Source organism: Halictus rubicundus, chromosome 11, assembly GCF_050948215.1.
Source record: "Halictus rubicundus isolate RS-2024b chromosome 11, iyHalRubi1_principal, whole genome shotgun sequence".
In the NCBI taxonomy this organism is placed as follows: domain Eukaryota; kingdom Metazoa; phylum Arthropoda; class Insecta; order Hymenoptera; family Halictidae; genus Halictus; species Halictus rubicundus.
In genome coordinates, this window is record NC_135159.1 from 11,130,809 (window position 1) to 11,152,293 (window position 21,485).

The 21,485-nt window shown below is 41.7% G+C and overlaps 1 protein-coding gene across 5 annotated transcripts in view; it reads right to left on the bottom strand.

Annotated features, from left to right (window-relative positions):
- Window positions 1–21,485, bottom strand: part of LOC143358595 (uncharacterized) — a 101,434-nt gene that overhangs the window by 46,778 nt on the left and 33,171 nt on the right. Inside the window, exon 1 of one of the 5 annotated variants that reach the window (XM_076795856.1) lies at window positions 21,141–21,420. The exons of the other annotated variants lie outside the window; for them this stretch is intronic. The gene's annotated coding sequence lies outside the window, so the exon portion shown is untranslated. Of the gene's footprint in view, window positions 1–21,140; window positions 21,421–21,485 lie in introns of those variants that run through there. 5 annotated transcript variants of the gene reach the window in all.

The window sequence follows — 21,485 nt, forward strand, 5'->3', positions numbered from 1 at the left end:
AGGCTGGCGGCGTTCGCCGTGTGTTCAAATCATTCCATAGAGCAACTATTGACCTAATCGCTGTTCCGGCCCACTAAACGCTACTCGAGGCGAGAATTGATTCATTCGACGGTGCGAAATGATCTCATATTCATTCGTGTCACGATCCTCGTCAGTCAAGGGGATTACGCGCAGGAAGGAGAATGTAGCCTCTCTCGTCATCCGGCTGTTTTTTTTTTTTTTTTTTTTTTTTTTTGTTCAACGTTACGACCATCCTAGGATTTTCATCATCGAAAAATAAAGATGACGCGACGTTATTGTCGAGCCGATAAAAATTTGTCGTCTAATCGATCCGAGGAAGCAGCGTTTGATCGAGAGCCCTTAAATCTCGAAAGCAACGCACGGTTCGATCACACCTGTTCCTTTTTCTATTCGAGGATTGAAATTTATCGAACTCTTTTGTCGAGGATAGATGGGGCGGCAGCGACGATTGGTCGGTTACTAATAACGCAAACGGAGCTAAGAAAAAAGGTTGCTATTCGATTGAGCCTCTCATGGCCGAACATTCTTCAGCACGCTATAAGGAAAGACCGGTGTCTCGGTTCTTTCTTCTCCGGCGAGTTAATTGCGACCCAGGCTCACCTGAATTGCCTACGAACGATCATTCATGCGATCGTTCGACCGAGAGTTCAGGGAAGACTTTAACGATCCGGAGAATCGGATGATGCGGGTATCTCGGGCTAGCGTAATTGACCATCGGACTACGCTTCGAACTGGACTCCGAGCCGTGAAAGATCAAGACGTTGCCTCGTAAGTGGGACAATCGACACGGAGAACGCTAAAATCGTTAACTCGCATCGCGAGTGTAATTGTTCCTTTCTGATTTTTCGCCGGACAGAGAAGACCTCGGTGAAATGGACACTCACAAACAGGCGTAGAACAGTTGTTAAGTTGATTAGCAGGTGGGTGTGAGGTTTAGTTTAAATAGTGTTTTTTTTTGTGCAAAAATTTGCAACCCACGTGGAGACGCGCCTTGAAAGCATCGATTAGGATTGAAATTAGGAACGACAGTGTTCCCAGTAGTAGTAATACTCGACAATAAGAGAAAAGTTTCAGGGTCTTAATATAGACGGTGTAGAGTCTCGATAATCGATACATTGTAAGTATATGATCGGATTTATGATGCATCTCCACTTCCAATAGACGTATCACTTCGAAAGTTGCGGGTTTAAGCTACGTCCACACTGAGAAAACTACAATTTGAGAGCGATTACTAATTGTAAGCACCGAGAATTTAAGCTGTATCGACACTTGGCGATTTTTCCAGATAACGTGGGATTAAAGCTACATATTCACTTGAAAGAAAAACACTGGAGGCTTATGCTACATCTCCGCAACAAGCCACCTTTAGCTACCTGTTCACTCGAAAGTAATTTAAACTTTAAGCTGCATCTTCACTTGATGGCATATCTAACGATCAGGATTAAACCTAACTATCCACTTGAAAGAAGCTCTCGGATACAAAAGCATTAAGCTGCGTCTCCATACGACGCCCAACAACTTCACACTAATTCTACAAACTTGTAGGTTAAAGCTGGGTATTCGCTTGAAAGAACGGACTTACGCTACGTGTTTACTTGAAATTAATTTAAACTTTAAGCTGCGTCTCCACATCTCGAGAGCAGAGTTGAAACTGCGTCTCCACTCGAAACAATCCTTCGAGCATACGAGGTTTACTGCTGCGTCTCCACACAAGAGTAGTCGTCAAGCCCGAATACCTAGAGGTGCGTCGACACTCGAGAGCGATATTCGCGGGAACAAATTGAAGATAAAATTGAAGTAACGTTTCATGACACCCGGTACGTGGCCACGTGCACGAGATCAGCTCGGACGACGGAGCTTTCTTCGCGGAAGAGAGTTCGCTCCGCGGAGTGTATAAGGTCACGCCATGGAGCACAGCTCACCTGACAGGATCGTGTTTCGTCCTGCGAGCGATGTGTGTTACACACCGTAAGTACCGAGAGCCGCGGACGGTTCGTTCGTTACGTCTGACGGTTATTCTACGCGCGGCCTGTGTTACGGTGTTACGTCGTTACGTGTCCGCGAAGTTCGAACTGCGAGCCGAACGCGTCACGGTACGACCTTACGATTCAATTTCTCCCGGGCTTAGGGGCTGCTTATGCAACCCATTTTTCCCGGTAGGATCTGCTGGACAGCTTCCTGGATAAATCTTGGCTCGCACGCCTCTTGTTGGGCTGCAGCCTGTTGCCTCACCGAACCTTCCCAGTTATGTTTCGTTCGTTGCGGACGATGCGTGGATAGATCAATTTTGCGACCTCGGTTGTTCACTTACAACTTCGGCAATTTTTTTATGTAATCTATACAGTACCGCCTTTCCGACAAAACAAGAACGAAAGCGATCCACCGAGCAGATCTTCTGGAATTAATTCTTGAAGAACTCCTTTTTTTCCTGGCGACTCTGCACAAGGGGATACGTGACGTCACGTTATTCCCATTACGAGGAGAATCGAGCCGCATTTGGTGGTAGAGGGGGAAGCATTTCGAGGGGAATACGACGCCATTCCCCCATTTTTGACGGCGAGCTTCCCCACGCTTCCGCCACGGCCCGATCACGTGACGCATTTCGTCACCACGTGACTAATCAGGTAAGGACAGAGAGGGGGTAACTGTAGCCCCCTCAATTCCCCTGGTCCGGCGACACTCTGCACACCGTATGGTAGTGCTGCAGGTCCAGAATGATTCCGAACGAATCATCCTCCTAGGAGGCAGTCGCGTTTGCCGCGTTCCACGCGGATTGCGATTCACCATCGCAAATAGAGCATCCTCTCTTCCTCCGGGGAACGAGTGTTTTCTTCACGGGTAATAAAGTTCGAAATTACAAGACGAAGCGGAGGAAGGGAGTGCGTCCCAGGTGGAGTGCCTCGGGGGTCATCTAGTAGCGATGGGTTATGGTTGCGAGTAGCCACGTTGCTTTCTTGTGGAATAAACATCCATTTTGTTCATTAAAAATTGAAAAATCCGGACCGTTCAAAATTTCTGGACCATTTTCCATCACTGTCTTCGAGGACCTGCTCAATTTTTTAGTGAGCTTGCAACCATACTTCCTCATGACAATTTGGAGCAACCATTACTTTAAAATTGAGAAATCTAAATGCTGGACCATTTTGTACCATTGACAGTCTTTTAGGATCGCCGAAGATCTTCTAGGACCATTGGAGGTCTTCGAGGAGCATGGGGGGTCTTCGAGGAGCTGCTCAATTTTTTAGTGAGCTTGCAACCATACTTCCTCATGACAATTTGGAGCAACCATTACTTTAAAATTGAGAAATCTAAATGCTGCACCATTTTGTACCATTGACATTCTTTTAGGACCGCCGAGAGTCTTCGGGGACCATTGGAGGTCTTCGAGGAGCATGGGGGGTCTTCGAGGAGCTGCTCAATTTTTTAGTGAGCTTGCAACCATACTTCCTCATGACAATTCGGAGCAACCACTACTTTAGAATTGAGAAATTTAAATTCTGGACCATTTTGTACCATTGACATTCTTTTAGGACCGCCGAGAGTCTTCGGGGACCATTGGAGGTCTTCGAGGAGCATGGGGGGTCTTCGAGGAGCTGCTCAATTTTTTAGTGAGCTTGCAACCATACTTCCTCATGACAATTCGGAGCAACCACTACTTTAGAATTGAGAAATTTAAATTCTGGACCATTTTGTACCTTTGACATTCTTTTAGGACCACCGAGAGTCTTCGGGGACCATTGGAGGTGTTTGAGGAGCATGGGGGGTCTTCGAGGAGCAGCTAATCCATGGAGATCGCAGCCATACTCGCTCGCGGACCCATCGCTAACTACGGCGGAATAGGGGGAGCAAGGGGACGTAGTTGAGTGCACGAAACGGAACGGGCCCGACGCGTGCATTAATAATCCCCGCGAACGACCAACAGAAAAAGAGAAGTCGATTTACCGTCAGGTGAACCGGGATGTAAACAGGATGCCGTCGAGAGAGGATAACGCGAGGACACGTCGCGGTCTGGCAAGGTCGTTGCCACCCAGCCCCCAGGCTACTCACCTGTGCGAGTCCTGCGAGTCCTGGTCGTTTCTATACGTGGCATCCTTTGTCGCTTATGCGATCCCGAACACAGTCAAGAGCATACAACACCGGAACCAACGCGAAATAAAATCGAAACGTTCGCGCGCCTTAATCCAATTTTATCACGGCCATTGTTAGCGTAGCTGGCTGGTATAGCAAATCTTGATACATGTGAGAGAGATGTGCACGATATTTGCGACATGTTAGTAACCTCTGAAGTACCTCCCGAGATTAATGAGAAGTGTAACGTGATACGGGATTAGATGAAACGGTAAGATGTGGTACTAATTTATTGAGACAACTTTTTTTTATTTTCAACTATTTTATAATAGAACTTCTACCATCGTATTTGTGACGTTTTCCCGATTATAATGAGTCCAAACACGACATAATTCGGAGTATATTTGCCCGTACAATTTACGATCGCAGTAGAGTCATCGACTCGTTCGGATAACAGAGGTTCTATTAAATCGTGGATTGCACGGGCAAATACGACTCAAATTGTATCGTGTTTGGTATCATTTTAATCGGAGAAACGGCGCGAACATTCTAGCAGAAGTTTCGTTAAGAAAATCATTATAATAGAAAATGTATGAACAAAATTCCCCGATTGAAAGCACATGAAACACCACCAGAACGCACAGAGCGAATGAAGACTCGAACGAGATCTGGTAGAGTATCAGAAATGGTGTCTGACGCAGCAAAACGAAAGGCTCGAGTCGTAGAAACTAATGTCGGACACGCGTATCTCGATTGCGATAATGAAAAAAGGTTTAATGGGTCGGATCGAGCGGTTTAATCGACGTTTAATTGACGCGAAGAAATTGGTCGCGGAGGCACGGCCCCGAGATGAAGCCTGCGCGCCGATCGATAATTCAACGGGAAGATACATGAGAATCGACAGCTGCACGCGACCGGTCGCGAAACTTTGTTAAATATACATCCGGTCGATCGTTTCTCCCGGCGCGAACGCGGCAGTCCGATTTCGCACGCGAAATCGCGTGCGTCTCGTCTTCGGTCGCCGGTTTACACTTGTCCCGCACGCGTCCACTAACTTCACAAACCGTATCCCCTTTGTCATCAACTTGGGTCGATTGCGACCCGGACTAACAAACGAGACTCTCGATCTTTCATTCGTCTAACCCTTTTACACTCCAAGCCATACATTTATGCATACGAATCCGATCCAGTTTTTTCACAGAATATTCAAACATTTTATAATTTGTTAAAAATGAAATTCTAAATTGTGACAAAATTGTTTCATTCCCTCCGACTTAATAAAATTATCGGAAAAAGAAATATATTCATTCAACATCTTAAATACAAATACGAAAATATTTTGAATAGTGGTATACAGTGAATTCTCGATATATGTCATCAACACGGGTCTTGCCAGCGACATATATCGTCCAGGACATATACCCGAGCCGTGTTATGTTTATACACCTCGGCGTCCGAGGCCTCCGAGCTTACCCCCTTACGGGGTATACCCCGCGGTAGTGGGGATAATTCCGCGACTTTTATCATCGAGGCCTTGGCGACATATATCGGGAAATCACTGTATTATCCTTTGATCCACGGGATTTTACACTCCTCGGACGCCGAGGCCTCCCGAGCTTACCCCCTCACGGGGTATACCCCGCTGTAGTGGGGATAATTCCGCGACGTTTATCGTCGAGGCCTTGGCGACATATACAGAGAAGTGGCAATTTTTTTTTCTGTGGCAATTTTTTAGTAGCGACTCAGAGTCGCTATTCGTGTGCACATTTACAGAAATATTCGAACGTGTCGTTACAGTTATCGGAACTGTCGGAGGTGTTTGGTTGCAGGGTCGCAGGCATATCCGTCGCGTTTCCAGTGGTTCACGGCTCAAGATCACAGAACTTTCTACTGTTCCATCTTGTACAAGGCAATGTCGAGCGACGTGTTCGTCCGTAACACTTACGCGTCAAAAAATGGCGCGGCCGTATCTCGTAACAATGCGAATCGTTAGCGTGGGAACGACGATGCAGCTCCGGGGGCCAGGATGTACACGCTAACGTGTATCGGCGCATAACCTGCGTCGCGGAAAATGTTCAGACACGTCGGAGAAAGTACCTAACTCCCTAACAATTCAGGTGACCGGTAAAAGGTGTAGCCGCCCCACGCAACACGGTGATCCATCCAGCCTCGAACACGTTCGATCTGGTCCTAACCCGGTTCGAACGGGTTCACATGATCTCCTACGTTTACATACACTCTGGCTCAAGAAAGTCTTCGCGCAACCTTCCAAATGGAACAATATCAATGTCTAGATATATCTGTGAAAATTTCTTATTTATTACTTGGTCGCTCAATTTTTGTATTTTTAATAATTTTTTCATGAACCTTTGTTGAACTTGTTCGTTCCGTTTTTCTGATTAAAATGAGCCCAAACACGACACAATTCGCAGTTCATTTGGCTGCGCAATCCACGATTTTGTAGAACCTCGTTTATGCGAACTCATTGGTGGTTTTGCTACAATCTTGAATTGCACGGGCAAATATACTCCGAATTGCGTCGTGTTTGGACTCATTTTAATCAGGAAAACGTCACGAATACGTTCGTAACAGTTTCATAGAGAGAAACAGACTTTCCAGTATTTCGAAAAAATTAATGTTCAAGAACAAGAGCACAGTCTGGTTTCTCGCGCGATATGAAGAGCACATAATCCATGAAAACGAGACTGAGCACATCGAAGAAGGTCGAACGTGTAAAGAGAAACGTTTTCGGTCCCCTTTGGAGCGTCGGTCACGAATCTGGTGTTCGTTAATTGAGCCACATCGATATCTCCCGCCTCGCCGGAGGAAAAGAGAATCGAGCTCGCGTCTGAAGCCGCGTTTCCATGTAGTCCCGGCGATTTAAGGTCGAGCCGCGGGAAAACGGAGATCGCGGAAAGGATGTCACGGGGATATGTCAGGGTGGCAAGGTCGTTGTCACCGGCGCGTGTTCACATTTCAAGGACCTTTCTCGGTCGCGTGTCGTGCGCGTACGATCTTATCGATCCGAGCCGCGGGAGCAAAGGTACACTGGGTCAAACGTGCCCGGGGTACGTCCTTTCGAACGGCTTGCTTCAAACTGGTCCAAAACCGATCTCGGTTCTGTTCAAAATCCCACAGAATCGATTCACTAGAACCTAGTGACTAAATCATGAGCGAAAATACTAAAGTTCAATGTCAAAACTTTTACTTATTTTTTTATGAAACTCTCACCAACATATCCGTGACATTTTTCCGATTAAAATGAGCCCAAGCGCGATGCAATTCGGATCCTGTTTACTTAGATATCACCGAAAAGGGAATTCAAATATCCTCCGTTCGGATAATAGAGGTTCCACAAAATCGTGAACTGCACGGGCAAATACACTCCGAACTGTATCGTGTTTGGACTCATTTTAAACAGAAAAACTGCACGGTTACCACGATAGAAGTTGCATCGATAAATAATTAAAAACAGAAAAGTTATGCCACAATTTTCTTCTAAAGAATACGTCAAGTATCAAGCAAGCAGAAGTTTCGGCACCGGAGGTGCACATTTTCAATCGAAAAAGCGAGAAAAAATGTTCGACGAGAAAGTAACGCGATGGCGGTGGTAAGATTAATGCAGAGAGGCTCTTTCGAGGACGAAACGGACAAGATTGATTCTCCAGGTGAAACGCTCGCCGATTAAGTGTTAAATTATTCGAGCCGGCGATTCCCGTTCGGCAGATTCGATCGTCGGGTAAAAGTCGTCGGGGAAAAAGCCGCGTTACACTTAAACAAATCGATTCCCGTGTGTGTGTCTATGCATACGCACTACTGAACAGAACCGAACCGAACCGAACCGCACCGAACCGAATCGAACAGAGCCATAGGTGTACAAGGATTAAATCGAGCCGAGGTCAGGGTCGCGTACAGTTTAGCTCGTGCACACAGGCGAAAGCGGTAGGGGGAAAAAGAAACCACCTGGTTCTCTGTGTGTTCTGCACCCATATCCGGCCAAAGAGAAACGACTCTCGTTCGGAGACAGATGGATCAAGATAATTGGAGAGACGCGCACCCGGCCGGGGGATGGAAAAAGTTGAATGAAAGTCCTCCAACTGCCTCGCGGAACCTGAACAATCGTAACGAGACCTCCAGGATTTCTAACCAGCCGTTTTGCCCCAGGCTTTACGCGCACTATCGATTTTTGCGCGAAATGCAAGAAAATGTTTCGTGGACATCTTCGATATTCGAACCGTTATAACTTCGTAAAAATCGATCGTAAAACCACGAATCTTGTCTCATATCAAAGCTTGAAGATTCTACTTTTATAACAGCCGTTGATCGTTTTTCCTGAGAATTTTTTTACACTATATGGCAGGTGAAAAGTTGAAGACGCTGGGATGAATTGAAATGTTTTTGGAAAAACTTTGAGAAATTTTTTTGGTGATTCAATCCAGCATAGATATGAAGATTGAAGATTTCTCGTTACGATGAGTACTTGAAATCTGGTGTACCATTTAATTTTTGCATTACGAACTTCCACTTTCGTCGGGCACGGTCGCGATCTTAAACATCCTCTCGGTTTGGTTCGCCTCGAGAGCACGGACGGCTGCGGCCGAGACGTCCGTGATCGATGCCATAATTAAAAAAATTACTGGACCAAAGAAACTGCCGGGGGTCCGTCTCCATATCGGGGAGAGTCTGAGAGACTCGCTCGCAGCGTCTCAGCACCGGCTTCATAAAAATGCATCGGGGATCTCCGCTCTCGAGAAAGTTTCACGAAAGTCGTCTGCGCAGTCTGCTCAACACGGTGGGAACATTTCGTCATTTTTGTGACTATACTATCACTTGATCCGCTTCGAATTTCATTATGTACATTCTCAAATATTCAATTAAGTGCTCGAAAAATATTCGAACACATACCCCACTGATCAGTTGGAATAGCCTAACAATGTATACCTTGACAATAAATTGTTGTAACTTTTACGTTTTTAATGATTTTTTAACGAAATTATTATCATCGAGTTCGCGACGTTTTCCCGATTAAAATGAGTCCAAACACGACGCATTTTGGAGTATATTTGCCCGTGCAATTCACGATTGTAGTAGAACCATCGATGAGTTCGCATAATCGAGGTTCTACAAAATCGTGGATTGCGCAGCCAAATGAACTGCGAATTGTGTCGTGTTTGGGCTCATTTTAATCAGAAAAATGTGACGAACAACTTAACAAAAGTCTCATTAAAAAATCATTAAAAACGAACAAAAGCTATGCTACAAAATTAGTATTATCGGAGCCTGTTCAAACTGAAATTTTTACTTTCGAGAACTTGTCTTGTTAGAACTCCTTTGCAAAGGAGTTGTACAATTCAGATTTGGAACGGAAGCCATGAAAAATTTGTGGCATTCCGATTTCTATCCGGTCGTTAACGATTTTCGTGAAGGGAAAGAATAATTAAGATCAAACGGGAATCCCCGAGAGACAGATAGAACAATAAGGAGATAAACGAGCGTGTAATACGCTGTTACCGCTTATCTCGAGACGTTGGCAAAAGAATAGCAGCGATTTTTTTTTCCGCGTTCCCGATAACACCAACGACCTGGAACAATAGAGGAATCGTGTCGGGGAACCTGCTACAAACTGCCTGTGTTCGATGGAACGATACCTGTCGTGTTTCTCGGTATTAACTATTAATAATCGAACTGCATACCAGGCTCTACGAGGTGTCCCATTTTAATCGAACATTTGCAAAATCGTTGATGACCAGTCTGCCGGATTTTCGTGGAAAATAAAAATTTTGTGCATTAACTGGAAGACATCGGAGAAGATAAATAATTCAATCTTGCTACTGGTTTAAGTGGCACTTACTCATGTTTGTCATAAGCGTATAAAACCCGCAGTTTAAAGACATGAAGAGAATTCAAACTTGTTTGCAACTTTGCGGACACCCTGTACATCGTTCAGGACGTTAACCCGTCCAACATTCGGTTTACGTTTGAACAATAAAGAGGTAATGGACTCTCAATAAATTATTAGTGCATTAAGTCAAGAAAACATGGCATGAATGTATAGTTACATAATAATTCGGTTAATTAGAGGTTGTGTAAACATTTATGACAGCTGCAACACGAATGATGCATAAAAAAAAACATTTTTCTGTTACGAAGGAAGCACGGTAAAAGTATAATGAATATATAATTCCATTTCACACTCTACAAATTTTGGAAAGCGCATGGAACTGCACAATCTACTTACTATAACAGTTATTAATGCCATAATAGATGTAATAGTTGTACAATACGATCGTTGCAAAAGTATTAGGAGAAATAATAAAATATACGTTAATTACGTAAATATCCCGCAGTTGAGCAGTTCAGCTATGATAAAAATTATGTTTATGGATATCCTGGTGGTAGTAATAATATTGCTAATTATGTGGGCTAATGCTAATAGCACTCGTTTATACAGGGTAGTCGCGATCAACATAGCAACAATTACATAAGATAATGACACTAATGATGAAAGTTGTAACAATTATATAATAATAACAATCGAAATAATCGTAAACCAAATTACTGAGTCAGTACTGAAGTATTTGAGTGATTCAGTAGGTGAGTACTGAAGTATTTGGGTGATTCAGTAGGTGAGTACTGAAGTATTTGAGTGATTCAGTAGGTGAGTACTGAAGTATTTGAGTGATTCAGTAGGTGAGTACTGAAGTATTTGAGTGATTCAGTAGGTGAGTACTGAAGTATTTGAGTGATTCAGTAAGTGAGTACTGAAGTATTTGTGTGATCAAATTAGAGCAAATTAGGCTGAATTGTTCTTGAACAAAAACAATTAGAATTACACTACTTAAAATTCAATATTTTCTTTCTAATTGAAACTAAAAATTTATTGACGAACTAGGGCAATAAAATATAAAACCGCAAATGTAACAAAACGTAAAATTGAAATGCCTAGAATTATAATACAATTTAGATATAAATAAATAGAAGAAATACAGTGTAATGTATGTACAGGGTGTGCTAAAAAGTTCACACGGTTTCGTGAAAGTGTGATCGGGTTTTTTTTTTTGAGAAACAGAGAAAGAAGATTCGACTCATTTGCCAAGATTAATTAAAAGGGACCGTTCAAAACGAAATCACTCGTGTTTGTTCGAGATGGGGCCCCGTAAAGGAACGCTTTCTTCGCGCTTCGCCGATAAACGTCAAGTCGAGCGGAACGTCGATTCGATCCCTCGAATGCGAATCGACTTCCGGTACGTGAACGAGAGAAACTCGTTACGATTATGACAAAGAAAACGATTATTCGCGGGTCGTCGACCATGCCGGGGAGGAAAAATTACGAAACAAAAGCTAGCCCGCTTTTTGAGTTCGCATTGGTCGTGGGACAGTTCTTCGATATTTGCAATTGAAAAAAATCTGTAAACGAATTTACGACTTGAACAATTTTATAAATTAGAAAGTCGAACGGTTCTCTGATTGAATTTCCAACTAAATCTACAATTCTTTAAACTGAAATTTCAATTGAATTTGTATCTAAATTTATATTTTTTTAAACTAAAGTTTCAATTTTTGTAACTTCGATTTTTTAAAATGCATTTTCCTTTGAATTCGTGACGCGACAGCATTCTCTGCTCCAATTTTACAATTGAATTGTTTGTACTTCAATAATTTTGTAATCCAATTGATAATTTGGAGAATTTTGCAGTTGAATTTGAAGAGGTTTGACGAGTTCCAAAACGAGTTTCAAAAATGTTGCAACTTCGCCAATTAGAGGAGGTTTTGCGTATGCAAAACAACAGTTTTGCGCAACCGGGCGACGAGCAGACCGGTTATCATAATTTAAACAATTTCTGGGACGGACACCGTTATATCCGGAATTTATGGCTGGGGATTGCAACGCGACCACCAATACAAATATTTGAACTACAATTAGGAAGCTTTAAGAGCCGGTTGGCGCTAGTCGAGTTGATAAGGTCGCCAAACAGACTCAGACATTATTCAAATAAAATCGTTTTTGAACAGGCTGCGCAAGTAATTAGGTTAGATAATAGTGCAATCATTTTTTACGAGGTCAATAGAATTTCAGATAAGATCGTTTGCTGTTCGCAATCATATTGACAATAATTACTATCGCGAATCACTGCATCTGCATCGTATCGAACATTTTTAAAAAAACCAACAAGCGTACAATTAGTATTAACATCACGTTTACAATTTAGTATTATCATCACCTGAATTGATAAAACTCATTTTTCTCATAGCTGAACTACCGATTCTCTTCACTTTCTCATTATCATTACACTATGGAACTATCTGCTATTGTCATAATAATAATTAATATTGTAAATTATCGTAACTATGTTAAAAATTTAGAGATTTCGACAAACTCAGTTCCTTTAACTTTCCCGAATACTGCTTTTGTGCTGGTCACACCCGGAATTCGATATAAATTATCAAGATTTATTAACAGTTATTTGTAGAACTGTTGTGAATTCATTACGAGCATCGTTTTTGCTACTTAATATCGTTTAAACGACTCGACATGGCTGGTTTCTATGAATTCATTCCATTTCGCCGGTAAACCGGTTAGTCTTGTACGGCAGGAATCCCTTGAAGTGTTCTTGCGTGATGTTTTATTTAAATGTTAAATAAAAATCCTCTTGATTTACGTTTGTACGTGTACCCTCTTCAAGGAGACAAGTATTCGTGACATTTTTCCGATTCAAACGAGTACAAACACGACACCATTTGCATAATAATTACTCGTTTAATTCACCATTCAGTGGAATCTCTAATATCCGAACCGCCGATATAGACACATGTTTCACAAATACATAATTCAAAAAGCGATCTATGTACAACACGATCCACCGTACGGGTCGCTAAAGCTTCACTGTAGCTAGATAACTGCCCGTTCGGATAATCGAGGTTCCCCTAAAACGTGGATTACACGAGCAAATAAGATCCGAATCGTATCGTGTTTGGTATCATTTTAATCAGAAAAGTGTGGAGAATATGTTAGTGAACGTCTCCTAAAGAAATTATTAGAAATGAAAATTTTTTATGTAATATTAATGTGACGTGCCAGAGTTCAGAATTTGAATTTGGGTTGAAGCGTGACGTCCGATCGAAAGTAACCGAGACGAGGAGACACCGACGATTAACGTTCCCCTGGCCGAGGACTTTCGGATGATCGCATTTGTCCCCGAGGATCGATGAGCAAGAAGCGGTCTTGCGAGATCAAGCGTGGATCAACGCACCGCGCCATCCACGTTGGAAAAACTGGTCCTCGGCACCGGCCGCGTTTCTTCTCTCGTCCGGAGCATACTTTCATTGTTGCTGGGCGACTTGGAAATTTAGCCCACCGTGACGACGTTTCGAACAAATTACACACTCACAAAAAATTATAAATTAAAAGTAAACTGTACAGTCATCTGTGAGAAAAATTAGTTGGTGAAACTTAAAACAATAGAAGAATACTGTTTCCAAATTGTGACTATTTTGAGATTATAACTATTTTCAAATTGTATCTAATTTCAATTTACAAGAATTCCATCTTAGCTCCGATTTAATTGTTGCTTTTAATTTTTGCTGTTCTTCTATCTCGCGAGCGATTTTTGCTCATGAATGCATAAAATCCGCTGATACATATTGATCGGGAGTCTAGATCCGTGACACAGTTTGGCTGATCAAGCGGAGGGACAGGTTTCGAAATTTTTGTTTTTTGTCGGGAGACAAGTGGCAGAGGTAACAGTCTCTCTCGCATATAGGAAGTACTGTTACGAGTGTACTCAACGACTGTGCCGTGGAATTTGCATGACTTCCGATTATCGGTTCTCTGGACAGACGCTGAAAAAACCGGTGCATCCCGGCGGAGGCTAGTAAACGGGTATAAACCGTAACTGCACCCGGTGCACGATCACCTAGACCGAGACGAAATGCACGTTACAGTTGAAGAACGATATATTACGCCGGCGATATGTATGTATATTACAGTCAGTGAAACTTTTTCTCCCGGAATTCCTAGTCGTTAGTATAATTTTTGTGTCTTCCTTCATGCCGGGACGATCGTTAAATAATTTATTAGCCGGTTGCGTTAGTACTCTGCCTCGATAACGGAGCATGGAAACCGTCACCGAGTTATATTGAACATTAAAAAATTTTTAATGTTGACCTAGATTCGGTCTCCCAGTGCACTTCGTGGAATTTTTTAAAAAATTCTCAAAACTCTAAGTACTTGTTTGTAGATTTGAGCATTCGAGTATTTGACCAGGTGAGTACTGAAGTATTCGTGTGATTAAGTGAGTACTGAAGTATTTCTGTGATTCAGTGTGTACTGAACTATTTCTGTGATTCAGCAAGTGAGTACCGAGGTATTTGTGTGATTGAGTAGTAGTACCGAAGTATTTGAGTGATTCAGTAGGTGAGTATTGAAGTATTTGAGTGATTCAGTAGTTCAATACTGAAGTATCTTTATGCCTCAGTAGGTGAGTACTGAAGTATTTGAGTGATTCAGTAGGTGAGTACTGAAGTATTTGAGTGATTCAGTAGGATAGTACTGAAGTATTTGAGCGATTCAGTAGGGGAGTACTGAAGTATTTGAGTGATTCAGTAGGAGAGTACTGAAGTATTTGAGTGATTCAGTAGGAGAGTACTGAAGTATTTGAGTGATTCGGTAGGAGAGTACTGAAGTATTTGAGTGATTCAGTAGGAGAGTACTGAAGTATTTGAGTGATTCAGTAGGAGAGTACTGAAGTATTTGAGTGATTCAGTAGCCGAGTACTGAAGTATTAGTGTGATTGAGTAGGTGAGTACTTGAACGTCTAAATGATTGAGTGCTCGACTATTTCCAATAATTGGCTAGTTAAATGCTTGAACACGTGGAGATTGAGTTAGCACTCAGGTACAGAAGTAACTGAACAATTTTCCAAGGTCAGCGATTTCAAATGCGCGAATAAACACACGGTTGTAAATTTGGAAACCGCTTAACGTAAACATTAAAAACACGAGACAGGAATATAGTTGCATCAGGTTCAGAGGCGCCGCCGTCTCTCATTGGTTTCCAGGAACGTAGGCCAGCGAACTGCACAGAGCACAGTGTGTCTGATTTATGCAGTATGTACGATTAAGTAATCGTTCGTTCTCGATCCGTTTACGTAAGTGCGTGGAGCGAGCCACGCTCGAATACAAGAGAGATCTACGCTACGTGACCGCGTGCTACCCCGTGCGCAGAAACCGAAAACGGCGGACAAACTATACACGATTTTTCCGGATTTCGTCAAGGTCGGAAACTGAATCGGCGCGCCGTCGCTCTGTTGCATTTCGTATGCAACACGTCCCGAGACACGCGTAGGATGCACCGTTACTCGCCCTGCAATGCAGATTCCGTGATACGTAAATGCAACGGCGGATTGTGCTCGACGAGATCAGCCTCCGAGACTTCCAATACGAACTTCGTATCTTCCTTTCGAATAAACTCAAACTGGACAACTTTTACCTCCTGGTTTGTATATCTAGAAGTAGAAAAATCCAAATTCTTTAGAGTACATTCTGTGGATTCTAGGATTTTTATTTATAAATTTTTATGAAATTTTTTTCTGAAACTCTTGCCGTTGTATTCGTGACATTTCTCTGATTAAAATGAGCCCAAACACGATACACTTCGGATCAAATTCACTTGTGTAATCCATGATACAATATAACCTCGATTATCCGAACTAATCAGTGGTTCTACTACAATCGTGAATTGCACAGGCAAACATGCTCCGGAGTGGGTCGTGTTTGTACTCGTTTCAATCAGGAAAGACTCACGAGTATGTTGGTGACAGTGCAATTAAAAAATTATTGAGAATACAAAAATTTCACAAGAAGATAATTAACAGCAAAAATGTTCTGTCACTGGATTAGTAATGGATTAGCATTTCAGTTTCAGAAGTTCGCGGATATGTCGAGCCAGGAGATACTGTAATCGGATACACCAGGTATCGATTCCCTTTAGAATTTGTCATTCATGGAACCCGATACATCAGACTGGGCCAATAACACATCGATGCTCTAAAGTTCCAGTACTCGAGAGAGACCGAGCAAAAACCGGGCTCGATCCGCAACGATTGAGCAGTTTTTCGAGGATCGTGCTCGCGAGACACGCACGAGAAAAAAAGGAGACGGGAGCGGGCCGTTAAAACGGATCGGTGGCCCCACACACCCGAGAAACGTATCCTAACGTGGAAAGTATCGACCTGGTGACGATATCCTTTCCGGGCGAGACGATCTTCTCGGAGGTGAAGAGGGAGACAGAGAGAAGAAAAAAGAAAAGTCAACTCTTACGGGTTGCGTTTTACCGTTACACAATCGTCTATTTTCGACGACGTATCGTTCCGGGCGATTCCTCCCGTCACTAATAAAAATGAACCTAATTTTTGGAAATTGTGATTCGATTTTTCGAATTTACCCTGTTGCCACTATTTTGAGTATTTGAATGGATGAGTGTTTGAGGAATGAGTATTTGAATATTTGAGTCGTTGAGTATTTGAATGAATGAATATTTGAATGGTTGAGTATTTGAATGAATGAATATTTGAATGACTCGATATTTTAATAACTGAGTATTTGAATACGACTGAGTATTTGAATATGATTGAGTACTTGAATGACTCAATATTTGAATAATTAAGTACTCGAATGATAGAGTATTCGAATATTTGAGTAATTGAGCATTAGAATGATTGAATATTTGAATAGTTGAGTATTTGGGTACTCAGGTATTTAAGTGATGGGACACTGCAACGATTTGAATGCTCGAGTCCTTGCCCGAGTACCTTAAGTTGCCGAATACCTGAGCATTTGCCTGACGGTGAATCGCGACAGAGAATGACCGGTCTGCGAGAAAGCAGCAATGAAGAAAATGAAGAAAATGAAGAAAAAGAGAGCGAATGCAGAGAGCTGGCGTGTGTACGCGCAACCGGCGATTGTATGCACTCTGATTACAGGGAACCGATACACGAGTGCAATGTGTCCCAGATTTTCGAATCAAGGCCAGTATATTTGCTCACACCTGACGCGCAAAAAGGCGAACGACGGCGAAAGTGTTTTGCACGCGCATCCGCGGGTCTCTCCGCGTGTTACAGAATCGGAATCGCAGAAAAAGGAGGAGAGACATCGGTGATCCTTGCTCCTGGCGCTCCCCAGGTGTATTCGATAACGTCTAGTCCAATTAGATAAGACCACGGGGCTCCGAGATACGCGACCGTGACTCGCACCACAACCATTTCGATTACACGATATTGTAAATATGCTGTTGCGCAACAACGTTGTGGAAATTGGGCCATGGCATTATTCAGATAATATGGAATTTATTGATACATGATTTATTCGAAAAAAAAAATCGTTTCATTTGTTAATCAAAGAGTAGGATTCATTTAAAAAATCTATTCAAAGGGACCTCGTATTTACTTCTACTTAAAACAATGAACCCAGTTTTTGGCTATAAATATACATAGTTTGGCCTACTATCCCGCGAACAGTTACTTCCCCGAAACTCTTATTAAACAACGGTTAATTAAGCTCGTATGGAACACCTCGGCGCTAATCCACAATTACTATTCCCATCACCTAGCGGATGGCCAGCTATAAATATAGAGTAACGGATTGCGCGTCGACGACCGTAAAAAAAAGGGACAATTTTTACACGTAACATGACGCGGGAGTGTCACCAAACACGCATGCGTGCACGTGACACTGTTACCAGAGTTCAAAATCATTCCAGGAACAAAAGGGAAAAATTCAGAGTCAACGCCGAAAATAATTTCAAGGAACCCTCCTCCTTTTCAACTATTTTTTTATTTTAAAAATTGTTTTCCCAATTATTCTTAAAATTCCATTATCCTGTCGTAAAGTGCGTTCTTTTAGCTTTAATTTGGTCCATCGAAAATTTAAACATTCTCATGGGATACCATAGAAAAAAATCAATTTGAAAAAACCCTTGCAGTTAACGGCTTTGGCAATTTCTCCGAGGGACCTCGAAAACATGATCGAAAAGGTCAAATGCTCGGTGTTTATGCTACCCGTTCCGCAGTCCGATAAACGGGAAATTTGTTGACCGGTTCCCTGTGTTCCATAAATTTGACGTTAACCGGCTCGTTAACATTTTCCATGCGAGAGGAATGCTCGCAGAAAAATTTATCCACTTACCGCGCGGATATCTCTCTAATGTCTGCTTCCATATCCACTCGAGTAATTAAGGAAATTTTTCAAACTCTGGCTGTATTGCTGTGGTGGTACGCGTACCACGAGAATTTTAATGCCGGACAAATTAATTCTACTACATTGATTTTTATTGTTGCTATTAGTAGCGCATTTCCAAGTATAATTTTATTATTGTCATTGGCTCGAGAATCAGATTATACTCACAAATGTGCTCGATTATTCATAATCGGCTATTTGAGTACTAGAGTATTTGAGTGAATGAGTACTGGAGCATTTGAGTGGATGAGTATCCGAATATTTATGATTACCCATTTGAATGAGTACTTAAGTATTTCAGTATTTGAGTATCTTGAATATCCCAATACGGGAATACGTGAGTACTTGAATGGTCGAGTACTTAAGTACTTGAGTATTTGAGTGTCCTCAGTACCCTAATATTTGAAAAATTGAGTAATTGAGTGGTAGAGTACTTTAAATATCCTAATATCTGAGTACCTCAGTAGTTGAATCGTCGAGTATTGAAGTAGTTGAGTATTCGAACGATTACAAATTCTTAAAAATTACTTACATCGTCAATTCGTGAATTATTTTCTACTTTTACGACTGGTGATTGCACCATTATAGAGAGAACCATAATCATTTACTCTAATCAGAATCCGCCTTTAAATATCTATGGATTAATTTCTAACACTCCACTGCGATAAATGTACTTAATCTTGGAATTTATCGGGAAACGACCCCGTTCCGATGAAGAACAATTACATTTATCTGAAAATGATCCCGTTTCGATGGGATGAATCGAATTTATCTGGAAACGACCTAGATTCGATGGAATTTGATTGCACGAGGCGCACTCTTTGTTCTTTGAAGTACCGTTTCGATTTTGAAAACGGTACCTCCCCCTTGTTGACGCGTTACGAAACGTTAGTATTTTTTCTTCTCTTTCGTTTTTGTTTTACGTAACGATCACGCGCTGTCAGAGAAGCTGATCGATTCTCGTGCAAACCGGTAACTCGTGACGATCGTGCGAATTTCAAAAATCATTAGACTGGTGGATCTTTAGGTGTTTATACCGTATGCTAATTTGTCGAACACGTGGAAACATTTGCATCAACCGAAATGAATATTTTTATTTTATTTTCACCGGGAGGTATTTTATAGTCTGCAAACATAAAATTTTCCTTATTCCGAGTTTTGTAAAATTGCTTTACATATTTAAATATCTTCCGCTTCGTTCATAATTTTTTTTTATTAAAACGAATGCATATATAAAAAATACAATAATAACAACAAATAATCCAACGAATGGAAAATTGAAATCTGGTACAAGGGATTAAAATGAGATTGTTAAATTTTGATGACAAAATATGAAACAACCACTATATACATTAAAATCCCATAAATTATTCAATAAAGTTACGACCCATAAATATAAAGAATTTACGATAAAAATCTCCATGATAAATTATGAAAGTGATTAAATATTCAATTATGAAATGAAACGATGCCACCTTTTGCATAATAAAACGTGCGAGTCGGTAAAAGAACAAATTAGCAATATTTTGTAACGGAATTTCCGTGTCAAGTACCGCTCGAAAATATTGATCATCGAGAAACACGAATTCCGGCACGAAATCATTCGATTGTTATCAGAGTTTTGCACAACCATAACGATAAACGTGAAGTCGTACGAGTGCACTGTTGAAACCCGCATAGTGCCTGCATCGTTTTGTTATCTCGTTTTACGAAATCACGAATCACGAAAACAATCATCCAGGTAAATAGTAACGTCACGATAAGGATTTGTGTATTTTTGATTACAGAACAAAAAGTGGATGACAACAACCATTCGTGTCTTATCATCGACTTAACATAAATCAACCATTCTTGATGGCGTTCTAAATTCGATAAAAAATATCGGAAGATTTACAATCCAAGATATTTCAATTTTTATATCGTCGCGCAACTAAAAATTTCATCTGAAAATCCTATTTTATTCCATTTTTCCAAAAGCGCGAGCTCTCACTTCGAAATGCTATCGCTTTTTATCCAAAGTTTGGAAATCCCAAATTTTCGAACGATAAAAAATTGTCTACATTAAATTTTTTCTTGGAAGAACCTCTAATAACTTATTTTAAAAGGCACTTCTTCGTTCCCCTATTAACGTAGTACCAACATGGCCGACCTAAGCCGCAAAATACAGGCGAACACAAATAAAATGATGTCTAACGCGAGATATCGAGTCGATAAGCATCCTACGAAACCATTGTGTAATGACGTTCATTCACGATACGACATTCTTCAAGGACTTTATTGACCTTTTTATTACAGCCGATAACGTTATTACACATCTCCTGAATCATCTGAGGGAACCTAAATTACTACGATTCTCGGTAAAGCGTATTTCGAAAGCACTTTAAAACTGATGAAAAAAAAATTATTCAAACGTACAACGTCCACATTATAACGTAGAAAAATTTCTAATATAAAACTATGTCAATATCAATATTTTCATCAAATAAATTTCCAACAATTTGGTCTATTTTGTGTTGCGCCATCTGCATAATATTTTTCCGCATACGACTGCCTGCCTAAACGTGTATACAGTAGAATCGAATTTGTATTGAAACGTGAATGGCCAAGCAGGAAAGCGATCGCGTACCCTAACCTTTACGCGGCGTACACACGGTACGTCAACAAACGCGATAACATTGTAATCGTTGGCTACGTAAAATCGAGCACACAGTTCGCGGAACGTCACGGGCATTGCCTCTACGGTTCGTAAATGCGAGGCTCGAGGTGTTCGGAAGAAGTGGCGCGAAACAGTTGCCCTTGAAAACACATAGTCGACTAACCTCGTAATTAAATCCACGCCGGTGTCATCGCGGTCGTCGAACGTGCGCTGCGAAGTTGCTTTCCTTTACAGTCACTGATCCCCGCGCACGAATATTTCAAATGCTTCACTGACACTCGCGACAGCTTCGACGGAGACGTTTCAACGACTCGACCAAGAGAAACACATGACAAACTGTCCCGAGAACGTGGAAAGAAACGATCCGATGCCGCACGTGGTTTTCGACAATGTCAAACGGTCAACACCTGCGAAGCGCCTGAATACGACTGACTCGATCAGGTAACGGCTTTCGCGCGGCTTCCTTCGGGAATTTTCGCGCTCGTTCGTCGCCGGCGATCGTTCGGCC